Source organism: Podarcis melisellensis (genome assembly GCF_964234715.1).
Source record: "Podarcis melisellensis genome assembly, chromosome: 5".
Lineage (NCBI taxonomy): Eukaryota > Metazoa > Chordata > Lepidosauria > Squamata > Lacertidae > Podarcis > Podarcis melisellensis.
In genome coordinates, this window is record NC_138537.1 from 60,364,498 (window position 1) to 60,388,634 (window position 24,137).

At 44.5% G+C, this 24,137-nt stretch overlaps 1 protein-coding gene and 1 long non-coding RNA gene across 3 annotated transcripts in view; one reads left to right on the plus strand and one right to left on the minus strand.

The window, feature by feature from the left end:
• The window catches only part of STK32C (serine/threonine kinase 32C), a 158,622-nt gene that overhangs the window by 99,368 nt on the left and 35,117 nt on the right, over positions 1-24,137 (minus strand). The gene's annotated exons all lie outside the window — the stretch shown is intronic.
• Positions 9,358-11,660, plus strand: LOC309370781. The gene is made up of 2 exons (XR_014168689.1): positions 9,358-9,803; positions 11,029-11,660. It is a non-coding gene; the product is annotated as an uncharacterized lncRNA (long non-coding RNA).

The window sequence follows — 24,137 nt, forward strand, 5'->3', positions numbered from 1 at the left end:
TCTATGAGTACACGAAGAGAGCTCTAGTAGTGGGCAGATCCCCTCTTCTTCCCTGGTCCAGATCATAGTTGGGCTCTACAACAATTTTCTTCCAAAATTGGAATATGGAGCTGCTTGTCCTGAGTCCAATTATGAACAAAAGGTGGAGCCCACTGTACTTTCACAATCAGAAGTGAATTTTGAATCCTTCAGCCCAGCCCCTATAAGCCCTCCTCACTTAGCAGCAACTGTTCCAGTAGGAATAGGACAGAGGGAAGCCTATCTTCATCCTCTCCTAGGTACCTGGAACACTGCAGCAGCAGCCTCTCAGGTGCCTGGGAGGGCAGAGGAAGAAAAGGGAGAAAGACTCTCCTCAACCACTGCTGGAGCAACAGCAGCTACTGTAGTTGCAACTTGGTATGGGCATTACTGGGTGGCTGGCTGGGAGACATCTCAAGTCAAATAATAAATGAGGGCTCATAATGCTTCCCTCATATTTAAGGTGAACATTAGGAGTAACCAAGGTGCTCATTCCAGACAAATGAGTTACAAACCTTAGGGACATTGTTATTTATTTCAGCAGAGGCTATTCCAGGGGTCGGCAAGGTTTACCTTGCCTGGGCTGGTTCACTCCAGCAGAGATCCCTCTGTGGGCCAGATTGTACTGTACTCGTTTTCTGGCATCTGTGTCTCCGCAGACACAATTTCTGGCACCGCAGAAGCAAGTCCCTGTGCCGTGCTTAGCGCAGCACATGGGAACTCGCTGAGCGGGCAGCTCGGTTCAGGGACAGCTTGTGTGCCGGTTGAACGACCCCTGTGGGCTGCTTGTGGCCCATGGGCCTTAGCAGTGTCGTAGCGTGGGTTGTCAGCACCCGGGGCAAGGCAAGTAATTTGCGCCCCCTAACCCGTGGATTTTAGCACTCAAGTCTCTTCCACTAGATTAGCACCCCCCCCCCAGATGTTGTGCCCAGTGTGGCCGGGCCCCCCTCCACCCACCACGCTACGCCACTGGGCCTTAGGTTGCCTACCCCTGGGCAAAGGTGTCATGGGCTTTGAAGACACTCGAACCCAGGACGCAAGGGAGAAACATGCTAGGAGGAAGGCACACTTGACAAATCCACACTGTGATCAACTCCCACCCAGAAACCAATGTCCCCACTGTGGAAGGACGTGTGGATCCAGAATTGGCCTCCACAGTCACTTACGGACTCATTGTTAAAACCATGTTTATGGAAAACAATCTTACTCAGCTACAAGTGTTCACCAAAGAAGAAGAGCCCCTGGGCTATTCTATGTTCTCTCTTTTCCACCCAGGGCTTTAGCCATGTGATAGCAAGTGTGAGCGGAAGGGACTACTGTCATTTTGGGAACAAGGCTAGAGGCAGCTCTCTCCATGACCCGCTGTCCTTTTCTCAGTTCTTAACTATGGTGGCAGCTGAGGGAGAGAAGGCCCACCACCTCAGCTATAATGAGTTAATGGGCGGGGAGAGACACATTTGAGATCAAGACCAGTATGCCTACTGTATTTTAACAAGCTTCATTACTGGTACCTTGGCTATGAAAGAGAGTGTTCAAGTCTAACAATCGTTAAACTTCCTGGGACATTAAGTTCTAAAAATAAGGGAGGCTGCTAATGAAGAAATTGTGCAATCTTAACTGGTCTAAATTGACTGGCTGTGTATCAACTTGCTGCATGTTAACTATTAATTCCAAATGCACTATTACAGACGAAGAGATTTGGATAACTAGCTTTCTTACATTTAAAAATACCTAGCTTGAAAAATCGAAGCAAGTAATTAGTAAGTGCCACATCTATGATGCAATGCCCCCTAGCACTCTCCTGCTTCCTAGCACAGTTTGTGGTACTTTTAGCAGAATAACACAGGTACTAGGGAATAGGGAGGGGAGAAGGAAAGGTAAGAGTTATACATTTTGTAGGACTACGTTCATACATTGAAGACACGTGTGAACAATAATGGGTGTGTTGCTGTGTTCGTTTTCTTGGTTATAATGCTAACGATTCTCAGACAAAGATGATGGACTTTTCGGAACTAGCCGACCTGACTGGAAGAGTCCGCAACCAGAAGGAAGAGGAGTACCAGGATGATAGGATGAAATTCAAAGACTATTTAGTTAAATATGCTAAGATAACTTAATTGGAAAAACTTGCAAATACTAGATAGGCTTAGGATTTAAATATGTGATGTTAGAGAATAATATGTTTAAAGTTAAAATGAAAAGAAGAAAGATGTTAAGTGACTAAGTTAATTTTATGAGAAAATTGGTTTTGGAAAACTGTTACAATGATATACAGTAGTACCTCTGGTTATGTACTTAATTCGTTCCGGAGGTCCGTTCTTAACTTGAAACTGTTCTTAACCTGAAGTACCATTTTAGCTAAAGGGGCCTCCCACTGCCGCTGCACAATTTCTGTTCTCATCCTGAAGCAAAGTTCTTAACCCGAGGTACTATTTCTGGGTTAGCAGAGTAACCTGTAACCTGAAGCATATGTAACCTGAAGCGTATGTAACCCGAGGTACCACTGTACAATGAAATTCAGCCAGGGGGATTCGATTAAGTCATTTAACAATGTCACCAAGATTGGATTAAGTACAGTTAAGATGTATGTTTGTTTGTTTAAAATTCTGGAGAATCAATAAAAAAAATTATATATATATATATATATATATATATATATATATATATATATATATACACACACACACACACACACACACACACACACACATTACTTTTACAGGAATGTGTGTATATATATATATATATATATATATATATATACACATTCCTGTAAAAGGAATGTAAGAAACGTGAGCAGAATCGCTAGCATATATATATATATATATATATATGCAGGTTTTGGTGTCCTCGGGTGTCTTCCCGTGTAAAAGTTGGGGTGTCTAGGCGACGTTTCGACGAGGTCTCACTCGTCATCTTCAGGCTGGTGCTTTCGGCTTCTTGTTACTGGAACAGAGCAGGATCTCAGTGTTTGAGTTCCTATAAATACTGTTGAGGGGGTGTGGTGTATAGCCTCCAATGTTCTGGGCAGAGAGGAAGTTCCCAGGCTAGTGTGCCTTTTCTTCTTTTGTTCCTTAATTACTTGAGGGATCTCTTGAGTGATTTCTTGAGTGATATCCTGAGTACCACTTAGGTGGGTCATTAGGTGTGGATTAGTTGCTAAAGTCTTTGTGTCTTGACCTCTTGAACTTTGTGAAGAGTTTTTCTGAGAAGATGGCTGTACTGCACTTAGTTGTGCTCTGGCTTGGCTTCGTGTATAGGGGCGAGCTGTGGTTTTGTGGCCTGTGTCAGCCAGATCTGTGTAGGGATTGCAGGGGGGTGCAGCATCCGGAGGTGCCACCATGGTTTGGCTACTGGATGGTGTCTGTAATTTATCTGTGGAGAGGGTCTGGGTTTGGGTCTGGTGTGGTTGATTGGTGATAGCGTTCTGTGTGCCTCTGGATCTGGTGTCAGTTTTTGTGGGGAGGGCTAATTTCCAGATGTCTGGCAAGCGGGATGTGTCGTCACGCTTGTTCATGTTGTGAGGGTGTTTCTCTATCTCGATGGCTTCCATGATTATTCTCTTGTGGTGATGTTCCATGTTAAAGAGCAATTTGGAATCTGCAAAATTAATTTCGTGTCCTGTTTCTTTCATGTGTTGGAAAAGAGAGGAAGTTTTTTCTTCTTTTTTGACGGCATTCTTGTGTTCTGCGATACGTGCATTTATTCGTCTGTTTGTTTGTCCAATGTACGTGGCTGGGCAGACTTTGCAGGGTATTTCATAGACCCCTTGGTTTTCCAACTGGATTTTATCCTTGGGGTTTCTGAGGATATTGGCTATTTTTTGGTTGGTGCAAAAAACCTGATGGCTCCCTAGGACACACTATCTACCGGAAAAAAACACACACCAACCGCTACTTACATGCACAATCACACCACCACCCTGCACAAATAAACTCCGTAGCCAAGACTCTCATCTCCAGAACCAAACGCCTGGCTGACAAAGACCACTTGACAACTGAGTTACAGAATCTCTCAAATGTGTTAATTGCCAATGGATACCAGCAAAACAGGGTTACGAAGCTAATCCAAAAAGAAACACCCCCCAAAAACCAAGACACAGAAGAAAACAATGGCATGGCCCTCCTTCCTTATATCAAGGGCACTACAGATAAAATTAGCAAAATCCTCCATAAACACAATATCAAAACAGCCTTTTGCACCAACCAAAAAATAGCCAATATCCTCAGAAACCCCAAGGATAAAATCCAGTTGGAAAACCAAGGGGTCTATGAAATACCCTGCAAAGTCTGCCCAGCCACGTACATTGGACAAACAAACAGACGAATAAATGCACGTATCGCAGAACACAAGAATGCCGTCAAAAAAGAAGAAAAAACTTCCTCTCTTTTCCAACACATGAAAGAAACAGGACACGAAATTAATTTTGCAGATTCCAAATTGCTCTTTAACATGGAACATCACCACAAGAGAATAATCATGGAAGCCATCGAGATAGAGAAACACCCTCACAACATGAACAAGCGTGACGACACATCCCGCTTGCCAGACATCTGGAAATTAGCCCTCCCCACAAAAACTGACACCAGATCCAGAGGCACACAGAACGCTATCACCAATCAACCACACCAGACCCAAACCCAGACCCTCTCCACAGATAAATTACAGACACCATCCAGTAGCCAAACCATGGTGGCACCTCCGGATGCTGCACCCCCCTGCAATCCCTACACAGATCTGGCTGACACAGGCCACAAAACCACAGCTCGCCCCTATACACGAAGCCAAGCCAGAGCACAACTAAGTGCAGTACAGCCATCTTCTCAGAAAAACTCTTCACAAAGTTCAAGAGGTCAAGACACAAAGACTTTAGCAACTAATCCACACCTAATGACCCACCTAAGTGGTACTCAGGATATCACTCAAGAAATCACTCAAGATATCCCTCAAGTAATTAAGGAACAAAAGAAGAAAAGGCACACTAGCCTGGGAACTTCCTCTCTGCCCAGAACATTGGAGGCTATACACCACACCCCCTCAACAGTATTTATAGGAACTCAAACACTGAGATCCTGCTCTGTTCCAGTAACAAGAAGCCGAAAGCACCAGCCTGAAGATGACGAGTGAGACCTCGTCGAAACGTCGCCTAGACACCCCAACTTTTACACGGGAAGACACCCGAGGACACCAAAACCTGCATATATATATATATATATATATATATATATATATATATATATATATATATATATATATATGCTAGCGATTCTGCTCACGTTTCTTACATTCCTTTTACAATGCTTTTTTATTGATATCATGCAAGTACCCTTCACAACCATGGTTATCATGTGACATAACAACAGGTGTCATTGGACATGTCATTACCACTACCCACCCCACCTCCTTGATGTCTGTGATGCACCTATGAAAATGGTGGGAAAGAAACTTATGCCAAAATACTGCCCCCAAATTTTGTCCCATTATTTTCTGAGTTAATGGGCTCGCAAGTATATTTTCTCTGGAAGCAATTAACACTGAAATTGGCACTAAACTTCCACTTGGTTTCCAGAAGTGACTTCTGCGTCCTGTGAAAGAGCGGCAGCTGTGGGAGCGGGATGTGGAGGCTGGGCACCCACAGCAAAAATGGCGACAGTGAGCCTTTACACATATTATCTCAACCCTCAAATACACAGTACTACTGTTGGAAAGATTTTCCAGCAACTGGAATCAGATCCTGCTTAGCCATGGCAGACCCTTCCTTCCTAAGAATAGTCTGTTAGATAGAAGGAATGGATGAATAGCTTTGTCTATGAAAATGTGAGGTTCTGTTCATTTACATCTATCTGATTTAAACTATGACAGAGACCATAGATCTCTCTACAATTTTTAATTAATGACATTTTAGCAACTGCTGCTTTGAAAAGTGGCAGGGACTGGGTTGAGCTAGCAATGTCAGAGTATACAGAAAAGAATATTTTTTCCATCATAAAGGTATCTGAATCACACAAACAGACATTTTATTCTTGGAAAGAACAAACAGACATTTTCAGTGTCATCTGAAGCTTGCCAGATAACGTTCAGGGGTCCTGTAATGCAGCAGACATAAATTATCGGCCTGCTTTCAGGTCAGAGCACAGAAAAATTAAGGATACATTATTAAGGATTTCGTAGGTCAGAGGCAGATGATTATAATCAATTATTATTGAGCTTGGAAGCAAAACTAAAAGGATGTTATTATAGAACTATTCCTCACTAGGCAAGAAAGAATGGAGGAAAAGCTAAATGTGGAACAAATGGGCAAGAGGCTTGGCTGGATGGCCTATAAACTCTCATATGGTCTTAATTAGTAATTTTATAGAAGTTGTATAACTGGTAGCTATTATTCATAAGCTGTTTGTTACAAAAGGCTGATATTTCTTCAGATAAAGTAGATTATCTGGTGCTTAGAACTTTTCGCATTCAATTACCCTCCTCCTTTGCTTTGTGGCACACAACTGGCCCACCCTAAGCTGTAGAAAAGGTCTTAGGTTTCTGGAGTTGCTGGAGATCATAGGAGGGGAGAGGAAAATGCTCTTATGCTCATGCTCTGCTCCCTGGTTTCCCACAGGCATCTGGTTGGCCACTGCGTCAACAGGATGCTGAATAAGATGGGCCATTGGCCTGATCCAGCAGCCCATTCTTACGTTCTGATGTTCTTAAAAGGATTACAGTGAGCATGTGGTTTCCTTCAGAAATATCAGTTTGCTATTCTCACATATCCATGTGGCTATCACCATACCCATATTATGAGTAAAAGGACCATAGGTAATCACAAGGTATATGACGTAGCTGACCCAAGATCATATAAAAATAATTTGGTTGGCTCACACTGAACAAAACTAAATCACTATTGCACTCTTCCGCTTATTGGCTAAAAACATTTTACCAACGTTCCTAATTTGAGAACTTGTTAGGTGCAAACCCCTAACCCAAAGTGAAACAAGCCCACCTGCTGCTGCAAAATCTGGTGAAGGAGAGAGTCACAACTCAGCGGTAAGAGTGTATTATTTACATCTAGAAAAACTTAGTTTTAATCTCTGGCATTGTAGTTAAAGGAGCCCAGACAACAGAGCTATAGTCTAACCATATGAGACAGCTCCTTTTATTTAGGGCTATGTATATGTTGTGGCGCAAAAAAAGCACAGAATGCAGTACAGGATTAAGCTTCATAAGAATCTCATATTTCTTTTTATGTATATATATATATAAAGTTTATAGCCCTCACAGTTAGAGAGCCAGTGTAGTGGTTAGAGTACAAGACGAGAGTACTGGATGAGGACTTAGGAGACCAAAGTTCAAATCCACACTCAGCCATGAAGACATTTGTCAGTCACAGGATTTCACCCTAACCTATCTTACAGGATTGTTGCGTGGATGAACTGGAGAGGAGAAAAACTATGTAGGCCACCTTGAGCTCCTTCAGAGTGCCTTCTATAATCTTAGAAACCCAAAGCAAACTGAATAAAACTATTCCAGTCTTTTTCCACCTTCTGTTTAATATATATGTATTCCATTACTTTTTTCATCTCTGCAATTTTCCATGTCTAAATAACCAATATTTTCACTCAGCAGTATTACAGCTTCACCATTTGCTGGCTATAAGTATCTTTGCCACAGCCAATGGGTTCTAAATCATTTTGTGATGCCTTAAAATATACAAATCCATCCATACATGCCAGTAAGACAAGCAAGGTATCTTGGAGGCTACAAATCCCGCCACCATCTGCTCAATAACATAAAGAACCTTTTCTCCCAAAAGAACATTATTCTTTGACACGCCCATGATTCTTTCCTAAATTTATGTGAGTACAAATGACTAAACCAAGACTCATGGTGAAATCAGGCCCTTTCAGTTTAGAGCAAGTTGTTGCTTTGCCACTGAAAGCACTGCCTTCCACTGTTCCCCATTCCCGCCCTTACACCTACACGAGAGCATCTGTTGACAAGCTAACTGAAAAGCAAAACAACATGGACACAGATACCATCCCTACAATTTTCCTGATGACAAGGGGCAATTATCTAAATGGGTACAAGTCAAGATTTTCTCTTTAAAGAACTCACACACACAATGTGCACCTTGACTCTTGTATAAAAGATGCAGGACCAGAATTAACATAATTCTGAAATCTTCTATTTAGGGAATTGGACCTTCATCTCTGTTTCATTCGCAGCTCACTGAAAGCCTGTGATTACCATCTGAATAAGCCAGGCCTACTTTAAAAAAACTTAAGAGAAACAAGAAATGGGACAACTAATCACTTCTTCACATTCAATCACTTCTTCACATTTTGCTCTATGTAATGTGCATGTTTTGTGCAGATTGTTTTGCTATTGTTTGACTCAAACCGAAAGGCAAAGTTTCACGCAGCTACTGGATAGTCAACAACCAATTCCCAACAACCTCTTTGTTGCATTGCATTCTACAATCACACAAAAAAGAAAAAAAGAAACTGAACCCAGAGTGAGAGTGTATGCAGATGATGAACTATTCACATAGGAGCAGATTTAGTTACCAGTGGCTTCTATCCATTTTTCTTGGGTGTAGTAAACTGGTAGCAATGGGCCAACTGTTGGGGAGGTTTCCCTAAGAAACTAGCATCACGGTGAACAGGGATAGCCTTGGTCCCCACTTCATATACTATCCTGCTTTCTCAGGTAGGGCTGAAACTCAGTTCTCCATTTAGAAAGACAAAATTGCATGTCCCCACCAAGGTCTTTGCAATAGACAGGTACTTTGTCCAGACTTCTCTTTAACCTGCCTGTAATGGTTATATGGGGTTGCTCGTGCGTAAGTTGCCGCCACTCCTGGCTAGGTAGCCTGGTTAACCTTTCCTGGCTGGACAGCCCTTCACTTCGTGGCTGTTCAGTCGCTAACAGAATCCGTCAGTGGGCGTTTCTTGAACTTCTTTCAGCAAAGAAGTTCTTTGACGCCAAGTCTACGCCTACTTTCCCTGCGTGGAAGTCTTCTGCGTAGGGTGGGTGTGGGTAGCAGAGGACCTGTGCTCTCCCCGCTGGTCTCCAGCGAAGAGTCCTGGAGCCCTCTCTCCGATTCCCCCATCCGCCCCCCTTTATCCCTGGTGTTACACTGATTTCCTTCCCCAGCCGATGACTCCCCTCTCTCCCTGCTTGGCCCTTCTCCGGCATCGCTTGGGAGCCCTGCCTCCACTTCTGGCTCCAATGTCAGTTCCCTGACACTGCCCATTGTAATAAGGGGCAATCAGCTTATATTTAAGTTTGGTTAAAACTGATGAAAAGATGTCATGATGTTTCTACAAGAAGCCTATCAAAGACCTATATCAGGACAGCTACATTGTAGCTTTTCAGCCACACTTAGTTCCCGGGTGGAGTGGACCATACCTACTGTTAGGCATCTATATATTTACATTCCCTCTGTTAATAACAGTAGGCATTTTGTCATCCTTTGCAATTCCCTCCATTGGCTTCCTCAGACTGACAACAGTGGTATATGTTGCCGTGGAAACCGTCAGCAACTGAAAAATACCTAAAAGCCAATAGCCCTCAAAATGTGTTCCGATTGTGGGCACATCAGTGTCACTAATAATAAAAAAGACCATCTCAACAACATCATATATCTATGTGCTTCCTAGATAAGAACTGTTAAAGGTGAAAGAATTTCATAGAAATGTCAACTACTTCTCAGAGAAAACAAATAGCATCACCCGAGGCTTAGGCCTACACATACTGTAGGGAACAGAAAGCTGTCACACACTCCCCCAACATTCAGCGTAAGTAGGACTTATTAGTGACTAACCTTAGTAGCAGTGGCATCTTCACTTGGATTGGCATATGTCTATCACATTACAAATAAAAATAAAAAGCTTCATTTCTAAATATACTGTTGATCACTTTTTAACTCTTATTCATATCCACAAGTGTCCAGAATGGTTATCACCTGTTCAGATGTACAAAGTCAAGCATTATTTTAATAAAAGTTTATTAATTACAATGTTCCCCAAGTAAGACAAGACAGTGTTATACTAGCATAATATGTATAGATATGAGATAAGCTCGAGCAATAGGTGCAATCTAGTTCTGATCAGGCAACTGATGTGCTGTTGTAGCCCAGTAATGTTATAGTGCAGTAAAGTTATTATGCTGCCTTGAGTTCTTTTTATGAAGATAGAGTATTAATTTTAATAATAAATGTTTAAAGTGGTGCCTCCCTTCTTTTAAAAATATATATATTACATAGTTAGATTTATAGTACCTCCCATCCCAATTTCTTCATATGGATCCTTATTCTCAAAGGGCTCAGAAACTAATATAGTACCCACATGAACGCTGGCTAACACTGAGGTATTAAAAGAATTAAAATCTGAATGAAATCAGAGGTAGCCAGGAAGCTGAAGACCTATGAACCTAAAACACTTAAGAAGTAGAAGTTGAGATTCCAGCTGCTGCAAATTAAGGAGAATTCCCTTTATGATACTAACCACCATTAAAAGGGTCTACAAACCATCTCCTCCATATAAGTTGCTCTTGTAGCTACTATGCTAAGATTGTATCCACTTAAAGCAAATATATAACTTGAAGACTCAATACACCAAGGCTTTAACGTGATGGCTTTATTTCTGAATATTGTGCTTGCTGCTTGTATATCAGTGTTTCACCTGTTAGACCTGCAGCATGCCCACAGCAGGTATTTGAAGTGTGAACAGGCCCATGTACACGGGTGTTTAAAGACTCAGATAATTAATGCTTTACAAATTTGTTGTAGAAACACTAGAGTCAATACAGCAAACATCACAGTATACACTGTGAAGCTATTCTGGCTTTAACTGAAATCAATAGGACTTCGATGCAGACAAGCTGTCTGCCTACAAAAACTTAAATTCCTTCCACTGCTTTGGAAAGACAGGCGAGGTGGGTTTTTTCCTCATCAGGTGTGAAATTCCCCTCTTGATGATATGGACAAGGGACAAATGGTGTCCTTTTATCTCTTTCTGCTAGCAACCTCTCCATCAACGACTTTGCATTCCCTGCTGTACAAAAATCAAACACCCCTTCTTGATCTGCTCGGAATACATCTTGTACTCGAATCTAATCAAGTGGCAAGCCGACAACTGCTATTCATCATCCTGATGCCTAGACCACTGGCAGCAAATGCAATACAAGGACAATAAGACGCTATAAGGAAGCAGCACTAACAATAGTGAGTTTCCAGTTTTCCCTGGTTAGCTCTTCTGATTCATACGAGACTGCAATTTTAATACCTGCCCTTTATAAGAGGGTTAATATATGGCACAGAATTCATGACTGAGCATTAGAATTCACGTTTGTTCTCATCTGGGGATTTGCACGTCCGTGCCAATTATGTATCCACCATGAGGAAGTATTTCTCCCCTGGCTTTAAGTCTGGAAGGCAAGATTTTTACACCATCTCAAGAAGGATATGCTAATAGCGGAGAAAGGTACAGGAAATAGCAGCTAAAATTATCAAGGGGTGGGAGGCTAGGGAGGTTGGAGAATTCAGATGAAAATGGAAATGTCCAAAATGAAAATCAATCCTGCAAATACAATCAGTTGTTTTCAGGCTGCAAATGGTATAGAGTGGAAGGTAATAGATTACTTTTTTGCCAATTTGCATGGCGTTTCCTTTGCATTAAAATGAATGAAATGGAATAAAGTAAGGATTACATAGTTAATTTTTACCATAGTGGGCTGTGAGACAAATAACAGTGTTGTTGTCAGCAGCCAAACTGCAGAACAGAACAAGTGCTGTTCTGTGTTTGATGAATGCGGGTTGGAACAGAAATGGATGTCCTCTTACTTCCTCAGTTGAAATACCTCCTGTGGTAAAGAATCTCTTACCCCCACCATTTCCTGTATGCCAACCAGTCGTGTATTTCCATCCAGTTCTATTCAAAGGCGGAAAAGGGTGCCTGAAATATGTGACCTACCTGACAAATGGACTCTGGTTCTTATTGGTCAGAAACAGTCAGAGGCTACTCCCTCCAAAGAGGCCTGGAGAATGTAGATGAAAAGCATTTTTCTCCCCTACTCTCAGAACTCGTGGTCACCCAGTGAAACTGGTTGGCAGTAGATTCAAAACAGGCAACATAAAAGTGTTTCTCCCAAGGAAGTACAGTTCATCAATGGCCATTCATTGCCACAAGATGGACTGATGGTTGCTGGGTTAGATTGCTTGAAAAGGGGGTTGGGCAGAACCATGGAGAATTGACCTATTCATAGCTAATAGCCATGACAGCTAAATAGAACCTCTTTGCTACTGAATACTAAGTGGTACTGGGAACAGGGAGCTGAAGGGAAAGGTATTGCCTTCAAGATCTGCTTAAGAGCTTAAATTCACAGGACTACCAAGTCTCAACCTAAGACCTGAATTCACAGGACTCCCTAAGAATCATCCTTTCTCTTTCATAATGCCTTGCTTCACTGAAACGCTGCTGTTGCTTCATGCATACTTGAAGACATTCACTAATGCATATGGAAGTGCTAGCATAAACTGTATGCCAGTTGTCAAAACAAAGGAACTATGTATAGATTCTGGCACATTTCTCTTGGCTTTTCTATTAGGTTCCCCTCGTTATCTTCAGCAAGTTGGTTGGAAGAAGTATGTGTATGTGTTGGGGGAGGGGGGATGTAAGAGGGGTGATGCAGAACAGGTGGAATCGTGGCTGCAGAGAGGCAAGGACATCGTGTAGTTTTGCGATTCATAGAATCGTATACAGTTGGAAGGGACCCTGAGGGTCATCTAGTCCACACCTCCTTCAATGCAGGAATCTCAGCTAAAGCATTTGTGACAGATTGCCAAGGATAAGCAGAGGTTGGATGGCCAAGTGTTCAAATCTCAAAATGCAGATCTGAAAAAAACAAGGCAAGCATCATGACCCAGAGATCCCTGCTGGCTTGGATTTTTTGGTGCCCTTGGAAAAATTGCAATAATCCGGGAGCAAGGGAGAAGCAGGGACAGAAAGTGAAAAATGAGAAAAGGGGGGCAAGAGATAGAGTCAAAGCAGCAGCAGCAACAACAACAGGTAAAAAGGGGGGTGGCAAAAACAACCACCAAATTTAGAATGTTACTTTTTCATGCATCATCTGAGCTTGCTCACAATTGTTGGTCCTAATCTGAAGTGAGCAAGGGAAAGGTCACCCATCCCTAATGGCATCCCTTCTACCTCCTACCTCCTACCCTTGCTTGCAGTGAAGGCAATTTCAATATGCAAGTAACCCTATTTAACAATACAGAGCTATTGCTTGGTGAAAGATACCTTGCAAATGTGAATTTCATATATTTGCAGGAGTCCAATCCAAGTCCTAGCACATTTCTTAGAGAAATAACTGAAGAGTTTCTTATGTTCCTTGGATATTTTTCATTTGTCTAATGAAGCAATGTTTTTTAAGCCACTGTTACCAGCTTTAGTGCTACCAGATTCTTCAGACACAGTAATTCTTTCCTGTTCATGGGCAATTCTCTGCATTCCCTTTGAACTTCCATGTAATCTAGAACAGTGTTTCCCAACCTTTTTTGGGCAAAGGCACACTTGTTTCATGAAAAAAATCTCGAGGCACACCACCATTAGAAAATGTTAAAAAATTTAACTCTGTGCCTATATTGACTACCATATTTTTCGCCCCATAGGACGCACCGCCCCATAAGACGCACCTAATTTTTTGGGGGGAGAATAAAGAAAAAAAAAATTTTCCCCTCCCCAGGCACGGGGCAGGCGCGGGGGAAGCCCAAGCTTCCCCCGACCCCAGCCCCCAGAACAGCCTGATATCCGCAAGCCTAGGGAGCCACACTGGTCTCCCCAGGCTTGCGGAGAGGTGCGTGAAGCCCGGGGGCGCTCTTCAGCGCGCACCAGGCTTCGGGATGCAGGCAGCTCTGCGCTACCCTCCAGAGCCCCGTGCGGCTTCGCGCTGGGATCCGGGGGGTGGCGCGGAGCTGCAAGAAGCCCTGGAGCGCAGGCAGCTTCGCACCACCCTCCGGAGCCCCGCGCGGCTTCGCGCCAGGATCCAGAGGGTGGTGCAGAGCTGCAGGAAGCCCTGGAGCCCAGGTAGCTCCGCGCCACCCTCCGGAGCCCCGCGCGGCTTCGCGCCGGGATCCGGGGGGTGGCGCGGAGCTGCAAGAAGCCCTGGAGCGCAGGCAGCTCCGCACCACCCTCCGCAGCCCCGCGCGGCTTCGCGCCGGGATCCGGGGGGTGGCGCGGAGCTGCAAGAAGCCCTGGAGCGCAGGCAGCTTCGCACCACCCTCCGGAGCCCCGCGCGGCTTCGCGCCAGGATCCAGAGGGTGGTGCAGAGCTGCAGGAAGCCCTGGAGCCCAGGTAGCTCCGCGCCACCCTCCGGAGCCCCGCGCGGCTTTGCGCCGGGATCCGGGGGGTGGCGCGGAGCTGCAAGAAGCCCTGGAGCGCAGGCAGCTCCGCACCACCCTCCGCAGCCCCGCGCGGCTTCGCGCCGGGATCCGGGGTGTGGCGCGGAGCTGCAAGAAGCCCTGGAGCCCAGGTAGCTCCGCGCCACCCTCCGGAGCCCCGCGCGGCTTCGCGCCGGGATCCGGGGGGTGGCGCGGAGCTGCAAGAAGCCCTGGAGCACAGGCAGCTCCGCACCACCCTCCGCAGCCCCGCGCGGCTTCGCGCCGGGATCCGGGGGGGTGGCGCGGAGCTGCAAGAAGCCCTGGAGCGCAGGCAGCTCCGTGCCACCCTCCGCAGCCTCCTCCAAAGGGCGCCCCGCGCTCCGCGCTGCAGGCTGCCGCCCGCAAGCCTTGCGCGCGGGGGGGGGAGTTCCCCCAGGCGCCCAAGGCTTGCGGACAGCTGCGCGAAGCACGGGGCGTCTTCCAAAGGGCGCCCCGCGCTCCGCGCTGCAGGCTGCCACCCGCAAGCCTTGCGCGCGGGGGGGGGAGTTCCCTCTCCCGCCTCCCTCCCGCGGCACACCAGGCAAGGTCTCACGGCACACTGGTGTGCCGCGGAACACCGGTTGGGAAACACTGATCTAGAATATGCCGCATACATTCAATAAACATGGCAAAATGACAGTAGAGATCTGGTCACAAATGGAGTTTATTGTGGGATGCTGTAGAGCAAACAACAGCACATCGTAGGCATTATCTTACTGATTTTTAAACAAAAACAGTACAGTGGTACCTCTGGTTACGTACTTAATTCGTTCCGGAGGTCCGTTCTTAACCTGGAACTGTTCTTAACCTGAAGCAGCACTTTAGCTAATGGGGCCTCCTGCTGCTGCTGCACCGCCGTCGCGCAATTTCTGTTCTCATCCTGAAGCAAAGTTCTTAATCCAATGTACTACTTCTGGGTTAGTGGAGTCTGTAACCTGAAGCGTCTGTAACCCGAGGTACCACTGTATGTGAAATTGGCTACAGAGTGAAATTGGCTACAGAGTGACTTAGCTTACTAAGCTGCTGTTACATGCACTGTGGTGGGGTCATGAATAGTTTAGAGGAAGAACACAAAAGAGTTGCACTACAAAAAAAAATTCTAGTGATGTCCATCATACTATCCATTTGGGCCCATGACACCTGCAGAAACAGAAACCAGCCAAATGAATAATCATTAGCTCGTGGGGGAATTAAATCACACTCTCCCTAGGAACTGGATGTCGCTGCTTATCTGGCCAAAAATATTGCTTTAGGGGAAAACACTTATATCACACCTGTAAAAACAGTTCTAGCAGTCACATATTTCTACATTAAGAACAGCCAAGTGGGTTAGAAGTTCCCCACCACAGAGATTAAAGGATCTTGGGCTAAAAAGCTAGGAAAAGACCTCAATCAGAACAGACTGGTGTTGGGTTAAAAGGATCAGTGGCCTAACTTGATTCAAAGCAGCTGCAAATTTTAAATAGCTATGCAGTTGGAGAATTTCAGAAGGTGCAGCTTTCTCTCAGCATGACAAGCTGCACATCATTAATATATATATATATATATATATATATATATATATATATATATATATGCTTTCGTAGATTTTCACGGGTACAGGAATGCAGGTTTTGGTGTCCTCGGGTGTCTTCCCGTGTAAAAGTTGGGGTGTCTAGGCGACGTTTCGACGAGGTCTCACTCGTCATCTTCATGAAGATGACGAGTGAGACCTCGTCGAAACGTCGCCTAGACACCCCAACTTTTACACGGGAAGACACCCGAGGACACCAAAACCTGCATATATATATATATATATATATATATATATATATATATATATATATGTTAAAGCTCCTACATACACAGAGAGAGGGAGTTGTATTGGATCCACTTGCTCACAACCACGTGAGCAGAGTGGATGTTGAGTCTCTTCTCCTACGCAATCAACATCCTCCCTCATTCCTGGAGAGATCCTGACTGGGTGAGAAAGAACCATGTTTGACCCCACCCACAAGGCAGTGGTACTCGCACATATGTCACAGCTGTGTGGGTCAGCACTGTTGGGGAGCATTTTTCACATGTAGACCCCTGGGGCATACTGTTGGCAGTCATGAATCCAATTGCTTTTAATCTGTTGTAAAAAGAAAGTAAAATATTGGCCATCTGAGTTACAGCTATGGTTGCCACCAGACAATTCATCTCTGCAGTGTCTATAATGCAAAACAGCTCAATAGGACTGGAGTCAGTACTATTTTTGAAGCAATCACTGCCTACCTTTCTGTTTATACTGTGATTTAAAGGCAGGGGGTGGGAAGCATGATGATATGTGTTTATTTTCATACTCGGAGCCACAGAAAGGACTGCATGCAAGCTAATCAGACAATTAAAGGCAGTGAATTACCTCCCCTGTCAATAGACCTAGTTTAACCAACTCAACTTTATACTCAGGAAAGAGGCTGAAGCCATTAATACTGCTAAGGAGCCTCAATTAATTAACACAGCAAAATCTCCTGGGTAGCTCTAAATGATCAGACAATATCCAGTGAGATGGGAGGCCACGACAAAAAAAAAAGGACAGCTCTAACTTCGCCAAAAATACACACAGAGAAAAAACAGCCGAGGCAATTTCTGTCTTGAGTTCTCAGAACCTAAAGGGAGTTTGCAAACCCAGCCAGAGGATTTCCCTATATCTCTTCCTCTGCTTTTCATCAGGGACTTTCCAGCTGTGCCCACTTCCTGCCTCTCTTTCTCTGAGTAGCTAATTTTTTTCCAGTGTGGTGTAGTGGTTAAGAGCGGTAGTCTTGTAATCTGGAGAACCGGGTTTGCGTCTCCGCTCCTCCACATGCAGCTGCTGGGTGACCTTGGGCTAGTCACACTTCTTTGAAGTCTCTCAGCCCCACTCACCTCGCAGAGTGTTTGTTGTGGGGGAGGAAGGGAAAGGAGAATGTTAGCCGCTTTGAGACTCCTTAAAGGGAGTGAAAGGCGGGATATCAAATCCAAACTCTTCTTCTTCTTCTTCTCTTTTGCTGCCTGCCAATAGCCATTGGTACCCAGGAAAGTGTTCAAGTACCTCTGTCACCTCTGCAGCAAAGCCATCTCCCACACTCTCTCTCAGCTTGTGCAGGCTGGTGACACAGATGTCTTGCCCCTATGAGCTTGCTGCCATCTGCCCCTCTCCCAAGTACCTCACCAGGATAGGCCCACCAACACTACCACAAGTGACCAAGAAACCAGCCTGTTGTACAAATATAACATTTACCTTGGTTGTTCCATCTCCTTTCGCCTCTGGCCCTGCCTACCACTGGTTTGTGGCCCCAAGAAGGCTGCCCAGAAAGGACTGTAACCCCCTGGCTGGAAAAAGTTCCACACTCCTGGCCTAGACCTCCACCCAACTCCTGTGTTCTCATAAACAAGCTCGGCAACAGCAAAGGTGGCCTTTTATCTTTCATCTCCCCTGACTTACCAATTTTTCTGGCATCTCAATCTATCTCCAGCCACAAATAATAGGTAGTTGTGCGACACGAGTACAAAATATTGTGATCCAAGGAAATGACAAGCACATCAATCCAGTGGACTACCAAAGAACAGATAATAACATAAAAATATGCCACAGCTCAACATGCATTTTGTCAAGTGGTTATTAATCACGGGCTCTTTCTGGGTGAACTTCAAGAGCCAGTGCTGGGAAATCAGTGGGGAGGGGGTGGGGAATCAGAAAAGCACACGGAACAAAATGTAGCCTGCTGCTCGGAAGCAAAAACACACTGCGCTTGACAGGGCTGGCTCCCAGGGTATACACTTTCGCAGGACTGCAACCCCAATCACCTGAACACTGTGCTTTACTGCTCTGGGGAGCTTCATTCATTTTCCTCTTCCCATGAAGACATGTGTTACTATAAATAGTTTCAATGCTACAGACAAGGGAGGAATTCTTAATAAGATCCACATAGGCTAGTTTTTAAATAGAAATGTGCACCCCCTCCACCACTTAGTGCAAGGACAAGCCTGACTATCCACAGAAAGTGAGACTTAATGATTTTTATTTTTTTAAGTTTTTCAGCCATTGCATTGCATGTAGCATGGTAAGACTCTCCTGGGTTGGATGAATTATGCCTCCTCAGTAACGAGATCTGCATTTCCCCACTGAAATATCTTGACATAAGAGGAAGCACGATCTCCCCATACGAGAACATTGTGCTGGTTCCTCTCTCATCCGTCTTCCATTCCCACCCACACTCCCTCTCCTTTGAACTCCCCTCCCACTTTCTCACTTTCCCAGCATCCCTTTTTCATGCCCTGGCTCTCAGGAAAGTTCAGAACAATTACCAGGCATTACTGATCGCTTGCTTCAAGTGCATTAGGCATACACATCTCTTCGGCTTCGGACCAGGCACAGCGTATTCACTGACTTCTGAGAACTGTAAACTGCTAAGAGCTTTTTGGATTTGGCTTAAAGCAGGGGCTGGAATTCCAGTTCTGATTTGGCCTGCAAGATCCATTCCCCCCCCCCAAAAAAATTCTGTGCCTTACCCTCAGCATCATTTATGTGGCAGGTAAAGACACAGCTCCCTGCTGAAAGCAGAATTTGCAGGCAGTGTCAGTCAGCTGATCAGTGGCATGCATTTGCAAAGCCTTTTCTTTGCCCATGTGGTTTGTTTGAACTCAGGAGCGGCACAGGGAAAGACACAGCTCCTGACTGTAATACTGAGAGAGCAACACTTGCAAAGCCTTCTTCCTTTATAAGCACTACCAGTAAGCTGATCACTGGCACTCACAAAGCCCCGTTCCTTTGCCTGCCTGCTTTGATTTCAAACCACATGGCAAAGGAAAATGTTCCACCTGACGTCAAGTGGGCATCAGGTGACTGGTAGGTAGGCAGCCATGGCCACTTGTCAAAATGGCCCACAGGCATTGGGGGAGGTCAAGATCCAGCCAGCCAGCCAGATGGATCCAATTCCCCAACCTCTGTCCTAAAGTCTAAGAGGGACATTTATGGTCAATTTTCTTGTACCAGTTTTGGAGGTATGCATCACAAGTTTTCAGCTGAACCTACTTTTCACTATAAAAAGAGTTTGCAATGCACTATTTGGGGAGGCAGGTCTCTTACGAGAAATGAACATTCTGCTTCTGGGTGTGAACTTGGCAATAAACCTTTCAACTAGGAGAGCTGTGAGTAATGTAATATAAAAGGAGTGTTCTGAGGTGCTAGGGTTCCTAATCCATACAGCACCCTGACATGGACCATGTGTGTCCCAGGGCTCTGAGAACACATTTTATGCCTGTAGTTTTATTTACTTACTGGTACCTAATTTCCAGTGTTATAGACTGCCCTTCCACCCACATGGTGATCCCAGAATAAAGAACAATTGTGTAAAGAAATATGCATCTGTGAAAAACTAATCAGGCTAGAGTTGAAGAATGCTTAAAACAATGAATGGCCTTGCTAGGTTCCCCCAAATGCCAGAATGAATGTTTTTGCTTGCAGATGGAAACTGTCTGGACTTCCAGGAGAGCTACAACAGAGGGTGATCTCACACACATCACCTCATAGCAGGACAACAGAAACAGCTTCCCTTGCTGACTGTAAGGACCTCAGATGCAGGATAGGGGAGAAGGCATTTCCACAATCCTGCAACTGGGAATCCCAGTTACGATCATTCCATGCAGCTGTTAGTGGGGCTAAGCAGAAAGACCCAGAGCAACAAATGGCTAAGGAAAAACAGGAATGTACTCATGAACCCAAGCAAGGAGTTTTATTGCTTTTCCTCTTCCTGCACGTCATGGCAGCCATGTAGAAACACACTTCTCAGCTTGCTTCGTCTGTGGTTGAACAAGTTGAGAATGAGGGAGTTCACATGTTATGTTCAACTAGTGGGCAATCTGCATGCTTGCACTCACAAATGTTTGAGCTGTATATTCATGCAGTTATTCACCTCTTACATTCAACAAGCGTACATTCTGTACACCGCAGTTGAGCTATATGAATCTCCCAAACAGGTGTAGAGACAGCTTCTACCTGTGTTCAGTGTTAACATGTGGACAAGCCTAGTGCCACATCCCAAAAGGGCCAGCATTGTGTCAAATAAAATAATTGATCGGAAGTTAAGGCCCATCACTCAGTGCTTGAGGTTTTGCATAAATGTACCAGCTTCAGTCCCTGGCACCTTCTGGTAGCTGAACTCAGAAAAACCCTTGTTTGGGATCCTGAAGAGGACATGCAATTCAAAGCAGATAGAGAGGCCAGGAGTCTGGCAATGTTCATACACATTATACTGAAGTAGCTTCCTATCAGGAGAGTTGGCATCATAATTTTTTGGTGTAGCTCTTGCACCTTTAATAGCTGACTGGAATGTAGAACTGCAGCAAGTAAAGCATCTCCCATCATTTCATCTCCATACTAGAAAAAAGCTTCACCTGCTTGATTTCTACGTGTCCTGATGCTCTTAAAAGGTACAGAAGTCCTGCCAGCAAACAGCTAGCAGTCCTTTGACCAGTACAACTGAACGCGGAGAGTTAAACTGTTTCCCCAGCTGCGTCTGGCTATTCCAAAAACATTTCTGCCAGACATAGCTAGTTTCCAATGCAGGCACATTCTGATCTTTTTTAATTTGGCTGCAGCAGAAGCTGTCACCAGTTGTATTCTCTCCCTGAACAAACAGCGATGGATACAATTAATGCTTCAACTAGCATCTGTCATGTGATTGCCACTTCGGTCCCCAGGTGAGCACATAGCAGCCAGCTCAGCTCTGAAAGCCTGCTCTTCACCACTTGGAAGCAAGAAGCGGGTTTTGCTCAGGAAGCTTCATAATAATCCCAGCATTGTTAACAATTCTGTCACATGACCAGCTGCAACCTAATGTATTCTTCAGACTGGAACAGCAAAGTGAGAATATTCCTACCCACCTGCTTGTGGGCACAGCAGCACAGACATAATGAAATATCTCAGCTAGCTGACAAGGAATGTGGACATGGTGATGTGAAGGTGGTAGCTTGGCACATCATCTGGGCATGATTGGCAGATGGTGCCTCGTAACAATTACATTTTTAAAAATATGTGTCTTCCTTGAGGCTGTGGGGAACCATAAGATTGGAGCAAGCAATCACAATGTTTAAGAGGTCATTCCCTTTTCCTTCCAAATTAATTGAGTGGGAATAACCTCGTGTTTTCTCCAACGTGATATCCCACCCCTCCAACAGCCTTTACTTCAAAAAAATACTTTGTTGCTCAAAACCTCATGTACGAGGAAGAAGACAGCTTTGGGCTATTCATCGTACTGAGAATATGAAAAATGAAGTGTTACATTACAAGAAGAGAAGGCAGTCTGAAAACCACTGCTCAGTATATTGGGAAGCGTGTAACACTGAATATGGAAGACCTATGTTTTAATAATTATGGCTGCAATTCTATATTCACTTACTTAGGAGTAAGTCCTGTTGGGCTCAATAGGGCTTACTTTTGAGTAGGCATATAAGGGCTTGTACTGTAAGTGCCTCTTGTTAATAAGATATTGTCAGACAAAAAGAACTGGAGATCCAACTAGATTTAATGAATTTTGAATTTACTTGTAGGTGAGCCTCTTATCTTACTCATTTCATAGTAATTAGGCTCACCTGGTTCACATCTATTTGTTGATCTCCCAGGAGGGTTTTTATTATCTTCTTCCTGTCATCCTGTAGCATCTAAGACCCATTAAGTGTCCTCTACGAAAATTTCCCCATCCTTATCTGTCAAGTCTACAATCCTCGGTGGATGAATAAAACAACCACACACAAAAAGAGGCTTGACTTTGTCACTGATATTCTACAGCCTGCTGCTTTTCCCAGTTCCCCTTGTCTAGACCTTTCTATTCTCTACGTTGAAACACAATGAAAATTAGAATCCTGCTACCTCTGCAACTAGGACAGTCTCCTTCAATTGCCCTCCTGGATAGCTGCTGCCAGTTTGCAGGAGCAGATCAAAGAGTACAGCTGCAACTGGATGCCAAAGCACAGTATCTCGTTGCAAGAGAGGGCAATATGGGCCTTGAAAATTCGGCTGCCATTTGGAATGCCGCAGAGCAAGGCGCTTCTGGAAGCCCTTGATTCTGCCCCACCCAGCAAGAACACCATCCTCAGGGAGGTGTGAGGATACACCATGATTTCCTGACTGTCCTGTCTGCCACAAGAGAGCCAATGAGTCACGTTGAGTCCAATGAAAGCTCCAAGTGAGCATCTTGTACCCACAAAGTCTAAAAGGGGACTGAAGGGATTTATGCTTCTGGGACCAGATAAACCTCTCATAGAAGAAGAAGGCCTTAGGATGTTAGAAGAGTCTGTTGGATCAGGACAATAGTCCATCTAGTTCAGCATTCTGTTCTCACAGTGGCCAACCAGACGTCTGTGGGAAACTCACAAGAAGAATCTGAGCACTAGAGCATTCTCTCCTCCTGTTTCCAACAACTGGTATTCAGAAGCATTGCTTCTGCCAACTGGGGAGGCAGAGTACAGCCATCATGACTAGGAGCCACAAAACAGGTGGGACTCTGGCTTGGAACCTAGCACCTCTTCTCCTCCTGTCTAACAATTTCCCTCCAGGTTCATTGCTGGGTCAACAGCGGGATGCAAGTTCCTGCTGAGGAAGTGGTCGTTTTCTTGTTGGCAGGCACAGTTTCCAAGCTTACAGACTCAGAGGATCCTGGCTCAAAAGTCTTTGAGTCAAGGGGCCCTGATCCAATGAGCTCAAGCTATGGTTCAGGTCTGGTCATAACGCTAGGACTGATGTTGATTTCTAGTACCTCTGCCTCTGGTTCTGCTCATCTGATGAATTCAGCTGGCCCCTTCCAATTATCAGAGTCAGAGCCCAGGATGCTGTTCGGAAACTAACATGGCCACAGCTGATAGATGTGTCTGTAAGAAATAGGGGGGTGACTGAAGAAGTATTCCCATTTCCCAGAAAGCAGAACCAATTCTTCACCACCTTGGAAGGAATGAGGAGAGGGTCCCTGGAGGAGAGGTTATCTAGGCTACAATAGGAATGTGCTGCCCTGCCCTTTGTTCTAGAAGTTGATAAAAGGTATGAGTTTAGTTTAGTTTAGTTTAGTTTAGTTTAGTTTTTTACAAGGAGACTGAAGTGTTCCTCCATTGTGTGAAGGAAAAAAATGTGCCACAATTATCAGACGTTTCATAATAAGCAGTTCTGACTACATTTCTTCCTTGATTAGTGTCTCAAAATAGAAATCGACTGAAGAGGAGTCCTTATATTTTGATAGTCAAAACAATCTGATATCCAAGAGGACCACAAGGTATATTTCAATACCACTTTCATCCTTTCAACTGCTGTGTGCAAGATGGATGGAGACAGGAAAACAACAGGTGGTATTGATTGTATCTAGGACTATTTTCCTTGAATTTAACACAATGTTTTAAAAATGCTAATGGCAAGATAATACTAGGGCTTGCATTGACAACTCAGCTGATTTGCACAGGGTGTCTTCAATGCATTTAAAATACAGTGGCGAAAATTGGTCCTTTTGCTTTTTTCACTAGATATAAGACACAATATTCAACTCCCTATTGATGGAAAGTGGTGAGTCATAGAATTGACTTGAGTGTGACAATTCATAACTAAAATTCATATTAATATATGGTATACTTCACCATTTCCCAAGGCAGTAATTTAACAGGTAAATTCTACAGCCTGTTTTCATTTCAGTAGATGTCCTATGACTCCTGTGTGATGCAAAAGGACAAA